This window comes from Bos javanicus, chromosome 2 (genome assembly GCF_032452875.1).
Source record: "Bos javanicus breed banteng chromosome 2, ARS-OSU_banteng_1.0, whole genome shotgun sequence".
Classification (NCBI taxonomy): domain Eukaryota; kingdom Metazoa; phylum Chordata; class Mammalia; order Artiodactyla; family Bovidae; genus Bos; species Bos javanicus.
In genome coordinates this window covers 24,042,764-24,057,006 of record NC_083869.1, presented here as the reverse complement: position 1 = coordinate 24,057,006, position 14,243 = coordinate 24,042,764, and the positions used below count along the sequence as shown (strand labels likewise).

Sequence of the window (14,243 nt, the reverse complement as noted above, 5' to 3'; positions counted from 1 at the left end):
TGAAAGAATGTTTAGAAATCCACAAAAACATTAATTTCCATTATTTTAAAGATCCAGTTTTAAAATTGAAGTGTCACTTCTGATTTCTGAGGTCATTAATTTATCAATATTTACACAATTTAAAAAATATTAGAAAGTAAGTTTACAAAGAGATCATGACAGTGCCTTAGGAAAGGTGCAGTAAAATATGAATGTCCAATTATTTTCTTTTGCAGCTCTGAATATTCTTTAGTTTATGAAAGATTTACAAGATCAGCTTCCATAAAAAGCAAAAGAAATTTCCACAAACCCATTCCTACAAAGTTCTAAAGGAGGAAAAGGGAAAGAAAGAGGAGAGAATCTTAAAAGCTTCATAATGCGGTAGGAATCAAATCCCAGGCCTGGCCACATGATTAGGTAAATTATTTCAGGTGCAGAGGATTAACGGACACATTCGAGAAGCTTGTCTGAAAGTATCTACACCTGTACCCAGAGCAGCTTCCTGGAATACCTGTGAAGTGCCACCAGCTCTCTTCTTCTTGACCCTTTCTTCTCTCTGTTCTTACAGACTTAATTCAATATTCAGATATTTTTTGCAATACAGGTCTCATAAAGCATTATGTTCTTTAGGGAAATATTGAACTGAAACACAAATCTGTTGTGTCAAAGTAATAGCAGAAATCAGCAGAGCCCAATATAATGAGTGATAAGCATGCCTCTGTTTAATTTGCATTTCTCTAATTGTGATTTTGGATCTTTTCATATAGTTGCTAGCTGTTTAGGCTTCCTGATCTATTTATATGTTTCTATTGGACTGTCTTGTATTTTTCTTATTAATTTTCTAGAATTCTTTGAACACTCTAGTTCTGCACTGTCCAATAAGGTAGACATGAGCCATGTATGACTAAATTAAAATTAATTAAAAATTTAAACTGAGTTCTCAATTATACTAGCCCCATTTTGAGTGTTCAATAACTCGAGGTGGGTGGTGGCTACCATATCAGAGAGTACAGATACAGAATATTTTCATCATCACAGAAAGTTCTATTTGACAGCACTGTTAAATATTAATCCCTGGTCAATTTTTAACATAGTATATATGTTCTTCCAAATGGTCATCAGGTGTGAATATTATCTATTGTGTCCTTCACTGAATAGAACTTAATATTCATGTAGTCACATCTATTATGACTTAACTTTGTATATGCAGGTCTCTTATCCATTTGAAAGTCATCTTTATACGTGAGTAACAAAGTTTCAACTTTATTTTTCTCTATCCAATGGACTAAATAGCATCTTTTAAATAATCCATCCCTTTCAGACTGACTTGTGGAGTTACCTCTATCAAATAAGTTCCCATATATACCTGAGTCTATTTGGAGTATTCTGTTCTGTACATTCTGTTCCATTCCATTCCATCTAATCGTATCCTCCTCTCTTATCCTGATCCATTCCTTGGTCAATTTGTCTGACTTGTGCCAGAAATACACTGATGATTTGTTTGGTTGTTTATCATTAGAAGAATATGTTCTCCTTAATACAGACTCTATGTATTCAATATCCATTCTCCCTTTCTTTTTTATAAATAGAATTCCAACTTTGTTTGGGATAGCAATATTCCCAGCAAAAATTATTTGTTTTCTCAGCCTCTCTTGCAGCAAGGATTAGCCACATGGTATAGTTACAAATAATAAGGTGGAAGCAAAATTCCCTTACGAATTTACTTTTCCAAGATAAAAGGACTACCATTTAAAAGAGAAAACCATTAATCTCTTTCCCCCCTTTTCTTTTCTAGAATGTAGATATGAGGCCTGGAGGTACAATACTCTGAGGTGATAAGGGTAGGGAGAAATGTCTACACATTACAAACAGCAGGTCAGGAAAATGTAGAGTGACTTAGGGTCATTAATAGCATTGTTCAGTTTCAGTATCAACCCTTGCTGCCTCTGGATTCGATGCATGAGTCGAATCTTCCTCTGTGTAAGCCCCTTAAGAAGGGTGTTCTGATATTTGTAAATATAGTCATGAATCTATTTCTTACTGAATCTATTTTTACTGATGGTCTTCATTTCTCCTTCTTTTCCAAATTTCACTTAGACTTTTATGTTTTCATATAAATTTTAGAATACATTTTTCAAGTTCCCTTGGATTTTGATTGGAATTGCATTAAACTTATAGATTAATAGAGGGAAAAATGGAACATTTACAATATTAAGTCATACCAACCACAAAAATGGTGCTGCTCTCCATTTATTTAAGTCTTCTTTCATAAAAAACTTATAACGAGTTTTCCCAGTAAAACTCCTGTGCATTCTTTGCTGGGTTAATTTATGATGAATTTCTAGAACACCTGCTTATTGAGTGTTGTCAATTTGAAGATGTACTTTGTTTGGTTTTGCTCTATATTTAAATATCTTTGCAATCTGGTTTAATTTTCTTGGGCTCCAAAATCACTGCAGATGGTGACGGTAGCCATGTAATTAAAAGATATCTACTCCTTAGAAGAAAAGCTATGACCAACCTAGACAGCATATTAAAAAGCAGAGACATTACTTTGCCAACAAAGGTCCGTCTAGTCAGAGCTATGGTTTTTCCAGTGGTCATGTATGGATGTGAGAGTTGGACTATAAAGAAAGCTGAGTGCCAAAGAATTGATGCCTTTGAACTGTGGTGTTGGAGAAAACTCTTGAGAGTCCCTTGGACTGCAAGGAGATCCAACCAGTCCATTCTAAAGGAGATCAGCCCTGGGTGTTCATTGGAAGAACTGAAGCTGAAGCTGAAACTCCAATCCTTTGGCCACCTGATGTGAAGAACTGACTCGTTTGTAAAGACCTTGGTGCTGGGAAAGATTGAAGGCAGGAGGAGAAGGGGAAGAAAGAAGATAAGATGGTTGGATGGCATCACTGACTTAATGGACATGAGTTTGAGCAATCTCCGGGAGTTGGTGATGGACAGGGAAGCCTGGTGTGCTGCACTCCATGAGGTCACAAAGAATAGCACACGACTGAGCAACTGAACTGAACAACCAAAACTGAAAATGTTCCCATCCACCTTGTCCCTTATTGGTGCATAAAAAATTGCTACATCAGACCATAGATTGTTTATCATTCAGAGAAATATAGTATATATTTTAATTTAATATTTTCTATTTGTTGCTTTCTTTCCCTTTGGTTTCTTTAGCCCATTCCCTTGAAACTTTTAATTGGTCAAAATAAAAGTAAAAATGGACTGCTGTTTGGAAATACTCATTAACTTTCCAAATTATTACATGCATTACTTATTCTAACAATTCATAACATGAAGGACATATCTACATTTTTTGCAGATAGAACCAATCTATTTTCTTGTTTCACTTGTAGTTTTGTTAATCAAAAACATTTCAAAATAACAATAGATTAAAAAAAGCTTCCATAAGCCAGCTTCCTAAGTTAACAAATACTGACATTTTATAATTGCTTTAATTAAATTTATTTTCCGTTTAATAATAAAATTTGTTACTTAATTTATTTTGTTTAACAAAAAAATTATTATCACAAAGTTAAAGTTCCCTGTTTTTCCCTTACCATGCTCATTTCTCACCTTTCTCTGAGAAAACAAGTCTTGAATTGGAGTATAGCCAGGCCACATCTTGTTTGTCTGCTTCTGTTACATACAACTGGATTCACAAGCAATGTAAAGCATTGTTTTATAGATTTAAAACTTTTACCTATATGACATTTATGGTACATGGTCTAATTTTCATCCAATATTGTTTTTTAGTTCTTACTGTGTTCATACATGTAGATTTAATCCATTTATTTAACCTCTGGATACTGTTTCATTTTATAAATCCTTTTGCTGAGAAACATTTGGGTTGCTTCCATTAACTCATTACAATGAATGCTGCAATGAACTTTAAACATATTTTCTTATTCATGTTCAGGTACAAAGAATTCCTTAACTACATCTGTTTCCTCAATAAAGGCAATCTGTTATTTAAGAGAAAAAAATAGATGTTACTTCATTCTTTTCAAAAAGTAAATATAATTGATAAAATCTTCAACAATATCTTTCCCTCTCCTTGTGTAAAATAACTGCTATGTGTTAGCATGTTATAATGAAAAGATGGTGATTGTTATTACATTCCATGAAAAAGCTCTTATCAGAATGTCAACTTTCTTTATTCTATTGGAAATAATAATAATAAAAGAAATTTCCCCTAGCCCCAAAGAAAGCACAACCTATCATTTTTATATATACTTCCTCTGGCAAATATAGAGTCGGATAACTGTTCCATCAGGAATATTGAAATTCTTTATATATACTTACTGATGCTGCTGTTTAGTCACTTCAGTTGAGTCCAACTCTGTGTGACCCCATGGACAGTAGCCCGCCAGGCTCCTCTGTCCATGGAATTCTCCAGGCAAGAATACTGGAGTGGGTTGCCATGCCCTTCTCCAGGGGCTCTTTCCAATCAAGGGATAGAACCTGAGCCACCAGGGAAGCCCTTATATGTGCTTGCTGCTGCTGCTGCTAAGTCGCTTCAGTCGTGTTCGACTCTGTGCGACTCCATACACGGCAGCCCACCAGGCTCCCCGTCCCTGGGATTCTCCAGGCAAGAACACTGGAGTGGGTTGGCATTTCCTTCTCCAATGCATGAAAGTGAAAAGTGAAAGTGAAAGTGAAGTCGTGTCCGACTCTTAGCCACCCCATGGACTGCAGCCCACCAGGCTCCTCCATCCATGGGATTTTCCAGGCAAGAGTACTGGAGTGGGGTGCCATAGGTACACAATATTACTACATTGTTCAATATATAAACCTATTATGTATCTGAGTATTTCTATTATACCCATTTCTGTAGCAACAGGATAGATTTGCAAACTGTACATACACTTCATAGTAATGTTAAGTTGTACAAAAGTTATTACATTTCTAATCATCTGCAGAAGCTGCACTATAATATCTCCCCAACCATATATTTAAAAAAAATTTTTTTTAATGCAGCTCCTATCGTTTCCTCCTAGTTGGCTGTTAAATTCTCGAAATTTTTACAAGTCAGTTATTACCTACTGAATGGCATGAAATTAGCCATGGTGGGAGGATTTCTCCCACTGAGATCAGCAAACACTACCAATCAGGCTGTCTTCCCCCTAGAGAGGTATTTATCAGCACAACACTGATTACACGCAATAAACATTTGGAAGATGTAGCACTCTACGCAGCACAAAATAAGATGAAAATGAAGTTAAATATTTTAAATTGTTTACTGAGCTCTTAATATGTGTCTGTCTCTTTTAGGTACTATATACTGTGCTACTAGAAGAAGACAGATTGGTACCTATGCTAAAAGATAGAAGAGCTTAGACAACGTCCAGAAGACCACGTAGGGTAAGCGTTTGTCACACCACTGGTTAGTGTGACCATCTGTCTCTATCAGACTTATATTTATCTATAAGTACCTAGATTTTGCACAATACATGGCAGAATGGATGTTTATTGGCTATATGATTGACTAGCTGTGTTTGATCATGCAATAATAAAATAAAATGTATAATTGGTTATATATCACATCAAAAAGTGATTTTTTAAAGGATTCATCCGACTGGTTGATTGAATCAGGCTACTGTGGATAAACTAGGCCAAAATACTCATTATTATCTTTTCTTTGTCTCTAAGCATGTACCTTTAATAATGAAGCAAATAATACCTAATTTAAAAATACTAAATAAAGTAGTGTGGCTGGAGGAAGCACAAGCTGGAATCAAGATTGCTGGGAGAAATCTCAATAACCTCAGATATGCAGATGACACCACCCTTATGGCAGAAAGTGAAGAGGAACTAAAAAGCCTCTTGATGAAAGTGAAAGAGGAAAGTGAAAAAGTTGGCTTAAAGCTCAACATTCAGAAAACGAAGATCATGGCATCTGGTCCCATCACTTCATGGCAAATAGATGGGGAAACAGTGGAAACAGTGTCAGACTTTATTTTTTTGAGCTCCAAAATCACTGCAGATGGTGACTGCAGCCATGAAATTAAAAGATGTTTACTCCTTGGAAGGAAAGTTATGACCAACCTAGACAGCATATTAAAAAACAGAGACATTACTTTGCCAACAAAGGTCCATCTAATCAAGGCTATGGTTTTTCCAGTAGTCATGTATGGATGTGAGAGTTGGACTATAAAGAAAGCTGAGCACCGAAGAATGGATGCTTTTGAACTGTGGTGTTGGAGAAGACTCTTGAGAGTCCCTTGGACTGCAAGGAGATCCAACCTCCATTCTGAAGGAGATCAGTCCTGGGATTTCTTTGGAAGGAAGGATGCTAAAGCTGCAACTCCAATCCTTTGGCCACCTGATGCAAAAAGCTGACCTATTGAAAAGACTCTGATGCTGGAAAGATTGAGGGCAGGAGGAGAAGGGGACGACAGAGGATGAGATGGCTGGATGGCATCACCGACTCAATGGACATGGGTTTGGGTGCACTCAGGGAGTTGGTGATGGACAGGGAGGCTTGGCGTGCTGTGGTTCACGCGGTTGCAGAGTCGAACACGACTGAGCAACTGAACTGAACTGAACTGAATCACACAATGAGTACTGCTTCAACTGGATTATTATAATTTATTGTGGGGTTTGCCATGGATAGATAATGTACTCAATTGATAAATTAAAACACAACAGGAAAGAACACTTCTTGTATATATCTATTGGAGAGTGATTATCATTGTACAAATACAGCTTAAATTACATGACAACTTAATTCCCACATACTCTATGTTTTTGTTTTTTGGCACTGTTTCTACTGTGAGGACACTGGGAATCAAAAGAAAAGGAAGTGGTGCTCTGTGTTGGAATATCTCTATCACTCTTTGTAAATAATAATCCACTTTTCCCCTCTAATTTGACAGCTTTATATGTGCACAGAATCACACGTTTGGAACAATTTGGATGATTCCCAAGAAGAAGATAGTAGTGGATGTGGGAATCTTTAGGTAAATACATCCCAGATGAAAAGCTTAGTCAACTTGGAGCAGCTGCTTCAGGCAGTATTTAGACCAAAGAATTGAATTGTGATGGCCTGTCTGTGATTTTTACCAACTATAGTATACTGTGCTTCTCACATTTTAATGCCTAAGAATCCCCTGAAGACCTCATTAAAACGCTGATGCCTAAGTCCCAACCCAGAGGGTCTGCTTCCTTAAGTCTGAGGCCCAAGAATCTGCATTTCTAACATGCTCCCAGGTAATGCTGATGCTGCCAGCCTCAGATCTGACTTGGAGAAGCAGTTAGAGGCCAATAAAACATGATATTCCCTTAATCCATGGAATAGAAGTGATTTCTGTGCTCTAGGCTGCCATCTAGCAGGAATATCAAGGAGTGAGGACACTGTGATGCTGTGAGAAAGTTCCGCTGATTGTGGAGTCTGGTAACCATCCTGGGCAACCAGGGAAAATAATGGAAACTGGGGCTGGGGGTGAGGGGAGGGGTTCCATGGGCTCAAGAGATGCCAGCACTGTTTAGCAGTGCTTTAATAGATTAACATGTGTGATCGGTGACTAACGGGTATCAATGCACCCATCTCAGTAAAATTGCTTTCTCTTGTATTGCTTATTTCTGAAAGCAATTGTGACCTTCTTAATCATGGCTCTTTCAAGTAGGCCAATGTCTCCTTTGAAATCTTATTTACACTGTTCATTTGTCACTGCCTCAGAGACACTCCTGACTCTGGCTCCAAACCGATGCCCCTGCTTAATGCGGCTGGCCCTGGTGGGAGCAGATACTTAGCTTCAGACCCAGGGACACCTTGGCCCTTTTTCTTGATGTCTGCCCAGCCTGCCTTTGCCCAGACACCCTCTTCAGTTCCTCTTTATTTCATACCCTGCAGTTGTGGGGGCTCTGCCCTGCTTCCCTAAACCCTTCCAAGCGAGGGTTTCAGCCTCACACTCATCCATGTGGAATGGGAGATAGAATAGGAATGAGTGGACTTTGCTTTCAAGGGCTCTAGAAAACGGTGATGTTAATAGACTTGATAATGGCATATGCGTGCCTGCGTGCTCAGTCACTTCAGCTTATCCGACTCTTTGCGACCCTATGGACTGTAGCCTGCCAAGCTCCTCTGTCCATGGAATTCTCCAGGTAAGAACACTGGAGTGGGTTGCCATGCCCTTCTCCAGGGGATCTTCCCAACCCAGGGATCGAATCCAGGTCTCCTGCGTCTTCTGTATTGCAGGCAGATTCTTTGAAGAAAGACAAAAATGCGATTCAAACTGACCTTGGGGAAACAGTTGCAGAGATGATGGCTGTGCTCCTACAGGACGAGCAACGACAAGGGCAGGAACGGAAACTGACGTGTCATCAGGAACGTTCCACCGTTTTGACCAGCAGCTATGACTGGGCCTTATGGCGCTCAGCTTGATGCAGCTGTGCTCTTGCGGGTTCAACCCTCTTCCAACAGACCTCCAGGTGGCAGTGTGTTGGGGTCAGGCAACTGTTGCATTTTCAAGGATTCTTCAGTTTGGTTGTTCAACACAGCCACTATTCAAACTTTAACTATATACAATCTTACATAAATTATATAAAATTCTTATATTATATACAAGTTATACTATATTGTAATACATTAGATACAAATATCTAATACATAGCTGCAGTTAAATGAATTATATTAAAAACAAAGGTAATAAATAAAGTCAATCCCTTCCTGATTACCTTACCACATTGTATTACCACTCTTGAGGTTATTAAGTACCTGCAGGGAGAAAATACCATAGTATAGTGTGTGCTGCACACCTCTGCCCGGTACCACATGTAGTGGCATCACATTGGCAACTTGAAATTGGCCATGGTTGGAGTATCTACACCATGGAAATCAGGAAGTTCTACGAATCAGGATTTGACTTGTTTTCTTTTTTGATTGTCTAGACTTAAGAACATGTCAGAGAAAATGATAATAAAGCAGATTAAACTAAAAGTGTATCCTGTCTATATCCATTACAATGCGAATGGCACAAAAAATTAAGAAAATATTCTTCCTATTATTTGATTCTGCAAAGAAGTCAATCACTTCACTGGTAAATGAGTGAAGTTCCAAAGTATGTCTCCATTGTCCATCTTTTGCCTTACTCATTGTGCTGTGCTGTATTTAATAGCTCAGTCATGTCCGACTCTTTGCAACCCCATGGACTGTAGCCCACCAGCCTCCTCTGTCTAATGGGATTCTCCAGGCAAGAATATTGGAGTGGGTTGCCATGCCCTCCTCCAGGGGATCTTCCTAACCCAGGGATTGAACCCAGGGATCGAACCCAGATCTCCCGCATTGCAGGAGGATTCTTTACCATCTGAGACATCAAGGAAGCCCTTCTTACTCATTAAAGTGCAAGAAAACATCAACTAACATTCATGGTAGAACTATTCTCAGAGCTGTAGTATTAAACATTTGCCAACACACCCCCAATAGGAGGCCACAACTCACTCTAAAAGTTCAATGTTAATCAACCAGTGGCACCTTCTGTGGATAGGTGGGAGCTTTTGTTCATTGTAGAAAATCTTAAAAATGTATAGATAAGCAGCAGATACACATTGAATGTGTACCCAGGTCAGGCACTGGGCCAGGGGTTGAGGCTATAAGGATGAACATGAGACACAGTTCTACCCACATGGAGTTTCCAGTTTATCAGGGGAGCTCTTTTAAAAGCTTACTAGTATGCATTCATTTCCTCTAGAAACTTCTCCTAGGAAGAACAAAAGGCATATTGCTGCTGTTGCTGCTGCTAAGTCGCTTCAGTCGTGTCCGACCCTGTGCGACCCCATAGACGGCAGCCCATGAGGCTCCCCTGTCCCTGGGATTCTCCAGGCAAGAACACTGGAGTGGGTTGCCATTGCCTTCTCCAATGCAGGAAAGTGAAAAGTGAAAGTGAAGTTGCTGCGTCCTGCATGGACTGCAGCCCACCAGGCTCCTCCATCCATGGGACTCTCCAGGCAAGAGTATTACTGAGCTATAAAGAAGTACTTTGTAGAGTTATATTTGTGTTTTATTATTTTTCTTTTTTGTTTCTTTTTCTTTTTAGTGGGGGTATTGTGTTTTTCATTGCAACAAATTGGGAACAAACCAAATAATTAACCATTGAAGACAGATAAAATAAACTATGATAATCTGTACAATGGCTTTATATGAAATCATTACAATTGAGATTTTAAAAGAATACTTAATGACAGTGGGATGATGCTCTCCAAGTGCTATTTTCCACACACATCTGTAAAAGATTGTGAAACAGCATTCCCTTATAACTTTACTCAATATGTATTTTATATATATATATATATATATCCCAGCATTATTTCTGGGTGGGGAAATTATACAGTTTCTATAAATCAGAATAAAATAATTGACATGAGTGCTCGCTTTGGCAGCACATACACTAAAATTGGAACGATACAGAGAAGATTAGCATGGCACCTGCGCAAGGATGACACGCAAATTCATAAAGTGTTCCATATTTTTATACAAGCAACTCCTACAGCTCAATTCCAGAAAAATAAATGAGCCAATCAAAAAATGGGCCAAAGAACTAAATAGACATTTCTCCAAAGAAGACATACAGATGGCTAACAAACACATGAAAAGATGCTCAACATCACTCATTATCAGAGAAATGCAAATCAAAACCACAGTGAGGTGCCATTTCATGCCAGTCAGAATGGCTGCGATCCAAAGTCTACAAGCAATAAATGCTGGAGAGGGTGTGGAGAAAAGGGAACCCTCTTACACTGTTGGTGGGAATGCAAACTAGTACAGCCACTATGGAGAACAGTGTGGAGATTCCTTAAAAAACTGGAAATAGAACTGCCTTATGACCCAGCAATCCCACTGCTGGGCATACACACCAAGGAAACCAGAATTGAAAGAGACACATGTACCCCAATGTTCATCGCAGCACTGTTTATAATAGCCAGGACATGGAAGCAACCTAGATGTCCATTAGCAGATGAATGGATAAGAAAGCTGTGGTACAAATACACAATGGAGTATTACTCAGCCATTAAAAAGAATACATTTGAATCAGTTCTAATGAGGTGGATAAAACTGGAGCTTATTATACAGAGTGAAGTAAGCCAGAAAGAAAAACACCAATACAGTATACTAACGCATATATATGGACTTTAGAAAGATGGTAACAATAACCCTGTATATGAGACAGCAAAAGAGACACTGATGTATAGAACAGTCTTTTGGACTCTGTGGGAGAGGGAGAGGGTGGGATGATTTGGGAGGATGGCATTGAAACATGTATAATATCATATATGAAATGAGTCACCAGTCCAGGTTTGATGCACGATACTGGATGCTTGGGGCTGGTGCATTGGGACGACCCAGAGGGATGGTATGGGGAGGGAGGAGGGAGGAGGGTTCAGGATGGGGAACATGTGTATACCTGTGGCGGATTCATGTTGATATATGGCAAAACCAATATAATATTGTAAAGTTAAAAAAATAATAATAAATAAATAAAATAATTGACATGAATGTGCTTATAATATGCCACAAAGTATCACAGTTTTATAGATTTTGATAAATGCTTTGTTTTATTATTAACATGAGTCTTTCTTTTAAGAGCAAAGCACAATGAACTAAAACAACGCCCATGCCATATAGAATTATTCCTCTAAGAGAAAGCCACTTACTATGGTTCTGAGAAAGAAGAATGGACTACATACCATTAACACTTATTTTATTCATGCTTTTGCTTGGTTTTATATTCATAGAAATCAATGCAATATCTTGCTAGTTACACATAATATGATGCTAGTTACACTTGTTTAAATGGTTTGTAACTGTAATAGTGTTTTGCTATTTAAGTCATGGGGAAGAAGCTATCTATATTGAGGTTATAAACCAAGAATTCTCCTGGTATAGAAGTAGCAATTTAAAATAAAATTTCTTTCTTCTTCTGGCAACACAAATGACACAAGCCTGACTGGTTGCCAACAATGAAACTCTTTACCAAGGTTGGTTAACATCTAGTTGCAGCCTGTAGCGCAAACATCCAATGAGACCATAATTTCCGCCAAGGTGAGAGTAAGATGAGAGGTTAAAATAATTATTAAAGCAACATTAAGAAAACGTTAATACCTAAACTTCCGTCTCTAGCTAAGCAGCCAGAGTTGGCCACTTGAGTTCAAAATCAAATTGTGAAGGGTATATACAGTTTATTTAATTGGAGAAAATAATAATCACAGAGCTGAATCACAAGGTTTATGACTAACAGATAATTACTGTTTTGTTGTTCTAGGAAGTAGAGAAAGAAAAAGTGGCACATCTGGGAAGTAATAAAGATATGACCTTGACGATTTCTCTGGGTCTCTTATGCTTTGTTTTATTGCCAAAAAGTGACGAGACCATCAGCTCAGGGTGTTGGAATTTTCCTAATTGCCTTAGCAGCAGCTGGCTTGCCGTGATTACTGATGCTTTGGAGACGACCAAATGTTGAGATTTCAGTCAGGCTTGCCATGATTCATCTTTGGGAAGGAAATTCAATAGGACTTTGAAAGTCCAGAAAGCAGAAGTGGGGAAAACTCTTCCTGGAACTTTCCTCAAATTCTCCAGAGTCAGTTGTTTTGAACAGGTTCCTGATTTCTGACTAGAAGTGAGATGCTTTACCTGAAGTTTATTATTTAGACTTTCTCAGGAGCAGCTGCACAGGCCTTTGCAGTGGTCAAAGCATGGTCTTACTGGATAACACAAAGCATTAGGAAACATGATGCCTATGGTCAAGTCCCAGTTTCATGACGGGTTATCTGTGCTGCCATTGGTTGCCTTTAATATTTTATTGAAAATCTCTATAGGATTCATTAGACCTTTCTTACTGAGGGCTTACAAGCCCAACACCAGGAGCTGTATTAGGATCTGTTGGTCTGTAGATTTTAGCATACGTACTAAGTGAAGAGCACTACAGAATATAGAATTACTTTATGAATTAGCTTGTATTTACCACGAACACTTTATTAGATATTATTCACGGATGTCCCTGGTGGTCCAGTGGTTAAGAATCTGCCTGCCAATGCAGGAAACACAGGTTCGATTCCTAGTCTGGGAAGATTCCACATGCCACAGGGCAACCAAGCCCACTCACCACAACTACTGAACCTGCGCCCTAGAGTCTGTGCTCCACAGTAAGAGAATCTGCCACAATAAGAATCCCGTGCAACAAAGAGGAGCCCCTGCTTGCTGCAACTAGAGAAAGCCTGAGTGCAACAAGAAAGACCCAGCACACCCCAAAATAAATAAATAAATATGGAGAGGGTGTGGAGAAAAGGGAACCCTCTTACACTGTTGGTGGGATTGCAAACTAGTACAGCCACTATGGAGAACAGTGTGGAGATTCCTTAAAAAACTGGAAATAGAACTGCCTTATGATCCAGCAATCCCACTGCTGGGCATACAGACTGAGGAAACCAGAATTGAAAGAGACACGTGTACCCCAATGTTCATCTCAGCACTGTTTATAATAGCCAGGACATGGAAGCAACCTAGATGTCCATCAGCAGACGAATGGATGAGAAAGCTGTGGTACATATACACAATGGAGTATTACTCAGCCATTAAAAAGAATACATTTGAAGCAGTTCTAATGAGGTGGATGAAACTGGAGCCTATTATACAGAGTGAAGTAAGCCAGAAAGAAAAACACCAATACAGTATACTAACGCATATATATGGACTTTAGAAAGATGGTAACAATAACCCTGTGTACGAGACAGCAAAAGAGACACTGAGGTATAGAACAGTCTTATGGACTCCGTGGGAGAGGGAGAGGGTGGGAAGATTTAGGAGAATGGCATTGAAACATGTAAAATATCATGTATGAAACGAGATGCCAGTCCAGGTTCGATGCACGATACTGGATGCTTGGGGCTAGTGCACTGGGACGACCCAGAGGGATGGTATGGGGAGGGAGGAGGGAGGAGGGTTCAGGATGGGGAACACATGTATACCTATGGTGGATTCATTTTGATATTTGGCACAACTAATACAATTATGTAAAGTTTAAAAACAAAATAAAATAAATAAATAAAATTTAAAAAGATGTTATTCACAGGAAACTAAAGTAAATGCAAAAATGTATATAATACCATTTTCTACTTTCTGGATTTGCTGCTTTGATGTCTGAGGCCTTGCTAACCCTGGAAGTATTGCTTCTCCCAGGATTAGCTAACTCCTAGAGATAGCAGATAATTCACCTTTCATATGTAAACCACCCAATCCAGCCTGTACCCCAGCCTTCATTGGGCTC

General features: G+C 38.8%; 1 non-coding gene across 1 annotated transcript; it reads left to right on the top strand.

The window, feature by feature from the left end:
- Positions 1-10,346: 10,346 nt before the first annotated feature.
- On the top strand, positions 10,347-10,453 carry LOC133236441 (U6 spliceosomal RNA). Its single transcript, XR_009732892.1, has one exon. It is a non-coding gene; the product is annotated as a U6 spliceosomal RNA (small nuclear RNA).
- Positions 10,454-14,243: the final 3,790 nt, after the last annotated feature.